Source organism: Marmota marmota, unplaced genomic scaffold (assembly GCF_001458135.2).
Source record: "Marmota marmota marmota unplaced genomic scaffold, marMar, whole genome shotgun sequence".
Lineage (NCBI taxonomy): Eukaryota > Metazoa > Chordata > Mammalia > Rodentia > Sciuridae > Marmota > Marmota marmota.
Genome location: NW_025999900.1, coordinates 33,314,173 through 33,320,172, shown reverse-complemented (window position 1 = coordinate 33,320,172; position 6,000 = coordinate 33,314,173). Strand labels below are relative to the sequence as shown.

At 39.4% G+C, this 6,000-nt stretch overlaps 1 long non-coding RNA gene across 1 annotated transcript in view; it reads left to right on the top strand.

Annotated features, from left to right (window-relative positions):
• Positions 1–6: 6 nt before the first annotated feature.
• Positions 7–6,000, top strand: part of LOC125615263 — a 30,942-nt gene continuing 24,948 nt past the window's right edge. The window contains exons 1-2 of the long non-coding RNA XR_007345837.1: positions 7–321; positions 2,290–2,420. This is a non-coding gene — a long non-coding RNA (uncharacterized LOC125615263). The remainder of the gene's footprint in view (positions 322–2,289; positions 2,421–6,000) is intronic.

The window sequence follows — 6,000 nt, the reverse complement described above, 5'->3', positions numbered from 1 at the left end:
CGCGCGAAGAGGGAGGGGTGCGGGGGAAACTCCCGGCAACTCCAACTCCGGGCTCTGAAGCTCCAGCTGCAGCCGCGCGCCCGCCCGCCGCCTAATGCGAGCGCCTGCAAAGCAAACCTGCCCCCGCGGTCGCCTCTGAGCATGCCCAGTGCCGCCGTGGGCGAGCCCGAGCGCCCTAGCCCGGGGCAAAGTGCAGCGGCAGGGGCCCAGGAACGCGCCCCAGGCTACAGAGCACTGGGGGAAGGGGGTGGAAGGGAGGATCAAGAGCGCGGGCTCGGAGCCGAGGACCTGGAACAAACTGGTCAGTGTGTACAAGGCAATGTGAGTTTCATGGGTTGTGGGAAGTTTGTGGGCTAGAAAGATGGATTGCTTCTGTGAGCCTCTCTGGAAGACTATATTCGAAAGAACAACCAGAAAACATTTATTCTCCGGGAAAGAAAGAGTGGGCCCTGCAGATAGGTTTTTATCCAGTCTCCATGCCTAGGGTGGCAAACTCAGAGAGCTAAGGGGACCTGATTAGCAGTCAATATAAATTAGTAAAGTGAGTGGGAAGAGGCGAACTGAGAGATCATTAAGGACAAGGCCACTGTTCTGCTCTAGATGTCCATTGCTGTCGTGCAAGAATTCAGACCAAATTTTGCTGGATTTTCTGATTTTTTAAGAAATGGCAGAGATGTCAGTTTTCTTCATGTAAAATATTCTTGTTATTAAATCTTGATAACAAATACAATTTTGTTTTCAAAAACTAAACCGATCATAGCTGTGTCCTTTCCCTGCTCAGCCAGTTTGAGCCAATGAATTCTGCATTCTTGTACTGGAGAGGTATTGAGTGCCCACTGTGGTTGGGAAGGTTCGGGAAAAGATCCAAGATGATTCAGACTGCTTTCAAAGTACTAGGGGAAATAGGATTTTCCTGAAAGAGAGCTACTGATAAATGCTGGAGCATTCAAGGAGAGGTAGGTAATGTACAAAGTGGTTGTGAGTACTAAGTTTAAGAAAGCATCATCGATAAAAGTACCTGTGTGGAAAGTCACTGCAAGATAGGTAACAAAGCCCATGGGAGGCATTTTGGAGTCTGAAGCAAAAGGAAATATCATGAACACTAATCCTGTCTTTATTTGAATTTTTTTCATGAAATATTTTTCATCATTCCTTTTTTTACTAGCTTAGAATTTTTTAATTCTAAAAAATCACCCCCTACATACAAAGTGCCTTCTAATTCATATCATTAAAATATTAACATTCAATACTGAGTTCTTTGGCAAACCTTCAAATTGTGGGTCCTACTTCACCCTGGACTGGCCCTACTTGGTTTGAGTAAAAGGAGCAAGAATTAGCATACCAAAATAGGAAAGAGGGTTGCAGAAATGGCGGGGGTCTCAGGCATAGGGCCTGATTGCCAGTGTGTGCAGCCTACAATTTATTTGTAGGCTCTGTGGAGAAGAGAGTAGGAGAAGAAAGTGGCATAATCCAAACTGAACTCTGGTTAGATGGGCCCAACAGTAGAACTAGGAAGATGGTTTGGAGGGGAAGAATGGGAGAAATGAAGATACTAAGGTATCTTCACTGTTTCATGAAAATCAGAGGATTTCCCTGATAAAGTCATGTAGGCTTTGCCAAGTCTCTGAAGGACACATGCAGGGTCTAGCTTAGTTGATCTTAAAGTGAATAAGTGATCTTAAAGGAATTTTGGGCTAGGGATATAGCTTAGTGGTAGAATGATTGCCTAACATGCATGAGGCCCTCCTGGTATTGATGCCCAGCAATACACGCACACTGAGAAAGAAACAGAAAGAGAAAAAAAAATGTAACAACCAGGAAGATCTTCCAGATCCTGGTCTAACCTCAACCATTTCCCTATCATGTTTAGAGGTGGATGAATGACTCCACCTCTAAGCTGTGCTTTCCTTCCTTGCGAAATGGAAAACAATTCTCACAGTGTTCCTGTGAGGATTTAGAGAAAGAGTGTATGTCTAAGGGTTTTAGAATGTTGAGAGTTAAGCAAATAGAAGTTACTGTTTTTAATTACATATCATCTATATAAAATCTGAATTGAAATGAGAAATTCCTACTGTTTTACAAAAGTTGTCTTTAAGTAAGCAAGCTTCATTGATTCAACAAGATATTTTAATGTGTTGGGATGCTGTTTATAACACTTTGGAATCAGCTTTTGGGTAATTGAACAATTTTGTCATTTAAGGCATTCCTATACTATGCTAGTTCCCATTGACAGTCACCTCTTTTTTCCTCATGGTCTTCTTTTTTTTCTTTTCTTTCTCAATATTGAAGGTCTCATCAAGATCACCCCCTCCATACAAAGTGCCTTCTAATTCAAATGCAGGCCAGCACTGTAGTGTCTGCCTCATCCAGACACCTGGGACCTACCTCAGTGCTGTGCTGTGAGTGATTTTTCCCTGCAGGTGAGCACATCAGTTGCTGCATTCATGGGGAACAGACCAGACTGGCACTTATCTATGGGAAGCATTTTAAGCATGCCAAACTCTCAAAGGGGAAAAAAAAAAAAGAATGCTTGGGTGTTTACACAAGAATCCTTCCAGAAGTTATGGAAAAGAGGAAGTACCTAGCCCAGAACCTATCACATAACAGGTAGTTACAAATATTTGCAAAATAAATAGCAGTTTCCATCATCAAAATCTTCTTTGTCTCTGTTCCACCTCCTACAGTTCCTAAGAATTATTATTTTTAAAAATCACAATAATGATAAGGTCATCAAAAAGAACAAGAACAGGATGTAAACATTTATATAGGGAGGGGTTCTGTGCTTTTACAAGTAAAATACTTTTCTTACATTTTATGTGTTTGTTTAGTTTGGGTGCTGGGGATAAAACCGTGGCCTCATGCATGTTAAGTACGTGTTCTACGACTGAGCTACACCACCAGCCCTCTCTGCTTGAATTTTAAGTTAATTGTATTTTTAATTATTATTAATAAATAATACATGGTATAAAGGAAATACAGTACAAAAACCAGCTCAGTTCAGAAGAAAAACAATTTCCCTCCCCAAGAACTACTATTGTTGCCTGTTTCTTACATACAATTATAGAAATACCATATGCATGTCACTGCAAGCATAGCTGTTCTTTTTATTTTTAAAGTACAATCATGAAATGATAGAATTGATAAAAAAAAAACCTTCTAGTTCATCTAGATGCCAAGTTAGAGACTTTCAAAATGTCCTTGTATTGTAAGAAAGAAAAGGAAAATATAAAAGTGATCTTCCCTGTGGCGCTAGTAAACTCATGGCTGTAAGGACATGGGACCACATGGCAAACCCTCCTGTTAGCATTTAGTGATGCAAGAAAAAATTGAGTCCATCTAGAGTCACCCTGAACTCCCTAATGCCCACTGTGAACCTCACCCTAAAACACCTATGTATTTAGATATCTCACGTTGCCTAGGGCTATGGACAGACATGCTGTTGAAATAGCAAATGGAATAAATTGAGATGGACACAGAGAGCTTGAACCAGGGAACTGGGCATTATAACATAACTATTTTTAACAGCATCACTTATGATATAACATCATCAATCACAGTATGTCTTCAAGACTAGCAAAGTCTATATATTATTTTTCAACTCCTCTACTACCCAGCATAGCTAGTAGCTTTTCAATTTTTTTAATTCTTATGATGTGACTTCAGATAAGGAAAATCAGGAATCCATCCACTTATCAACTTGTAGGTTAAACCATATCAAACTGTCATTTTTGTTGGTCACAGTATCTTGAATATTTAGAATTTCATGTTTCAACTTTCATTACATTCTTCCAAAGTAGTCTTTGTTTTTAGAACCAGAAGAATCCTTATTCCTTGGAATAACATTCATTTTCCTACAAAAGCCATGTCACTAAAGTAGTGCTGAGCAATCTATTTGATTCCTAAGGTTTTATAATAGAACCTGATCAGGTCTTGGTTGCTGGGCTGATTCTATGCAGAGCAAAGAGGAAGAAATTTCTCTCTCTCTCATGAGGAGAACAGCACCAGCCTTGATTGGTCTTGAAATGGGTACAAATATTGTCAGCCTCTTTCTATTCTTTTTGCACCTTACTTCCCCAGAATTCTCCTGAAACCCTTTTCCATGTATTTGTCCTCTTCATTCTGGCCTTAATTTTCCTATCTCAGCTTGCCTGTTACTTCCTATTTTTAAGAATCAACATTCTGGGCTGGGGATGTGGCTCAAGCGGTAGCGCACTCGCCTGACATGCGTGCGGCCTGGGTTTGATCCTCAGCACCACATACAAACAAAGATGTTGTGTCCGCCGAAAACTAAACAATAAATATTTAAAAAAAAAATTCTAAAACAAACAAACAAAAAAAAAGAATCAACATTCTTTTAGTATACTTCAAGTGAGAACTGAGTAAACTAACTCAGTTAAATTAATTCACATTCATATGTGGAAGGTTATCAACCTTTCCAAAGATATGTGCAATATAAAAGTATCTTGTGGTCTTAAAGGAATTTGAGGCTAGGGATATAGCTTAGTGGTAGAGTGATTGCCTAACATGCATGAGGCCCTGGTATTGATGCCCGGCAGCACACACACATGGAGAAAGAAACAGAGAAAAAAAAATGTAACAAGAAAGAACTCTGGAGTTAAGAGTAGAAAGAATGTATTGAGGAAGGGAAGAAATTGGATTCCTTGTTATTCTACTCTTAATAATTTCTTCCCATCCTCCTTCTTCAAAACTATGGGTTCTTTTAAAGCTTTAGGTTTTATTTAGCTTTTCACAGTAGCTCCCTTGGCAGTAGCAGCAAGCGTCCCCAGGCTAGTGGTAGCTGTTGAATGTATGTGTCATCTGTAAGTTGGGAATGAAATCTGTCACTTTTGGTGACATTGATACGGTGAGGTCTGGGAGATCTGCAGAATTCAGATGGGCTCCTGGAGCTTGTGCTTGAGTTCCTATTCTGTTCCCCACACAGTTAACCTTGGTCTGTGGTTTCATCAAAACTTTAAGGATGCTAGCTAGTTTATAACTGGAGCCCACCCTTTTTTTTATGACTGAATTGTCATAAAATAGCCTGTCACTAATTTACTAAATATACAATTTCTTTCTCTTCTATGCTTTTGAGAGCCAGCATAGCCAGGCACTGTGGCTTGTGCCTCTAATCCCAGCTACTCAGAATGTGCAAGACACTGGGTTTAATTCTCAGCACTACATATAAATAAATTAAAGATCCATCAACAACTAAAAAAAAAAAATTTGAAAAAAAATTTTTTTAAAGAGCTGGGGAGTCGCTCAGTGATTGAGCACCCCTGAGTTCAATTCCCAATTCTGAAGGAATTTAAAAAAAAAAAGCCAGCATAAGTGTTGACTATTGACATCAAATCTGATTACCTCAGCCCACTACCATACACTTGAAAATGGAATATTTCTGAAAGCCATGGCAGATTTCAGATCTTGTTTCTTCCCTCTCACCTTTGACAGTCTTCTACTGACCTCCAACTTCTTCCTACTTCTCTAATTATATTACTTTATTATATTACTTTATCCCCTGCGCTGCTTCAACATACTGATAAGACAAAGACTAGGAAGGAGATGGTTTCTTGAGGAAAAAAATAAAATAAAACCAAAACAATTTTTGTCTTGCAAAAAAGACTTGATTACATCCCGAACTTGGTTATTCTGTAATATTTTTAAAATTCTTAACCACATCTTTCCAAATAGATGGTGAGTCCCTTGAGAGCTGGGGAAAGTCTTAGGAGTCTTCTGTCTCCCCTCACCCAATGCCTAGCACAGAGGCAGGAGCCCAACAAAAAAATAATAGTTAGAACCTGCCTTCTTTTGGGTAAGTCATCAGGGACAGGAGACAAAGTTCATTTTAGAGATATCTGCAATGAGTTTTACAATCAAAAGGTACATTGTGCTATTAAAAATTCAGAGTAAAAATAGTGGTCAAAGGAAGAAAGACTTTTTTGAAGAAATAATGATTAAGCTGAAGTCTGCAGAATAAATCTGAAGTAGTTATATTAGAGAAAT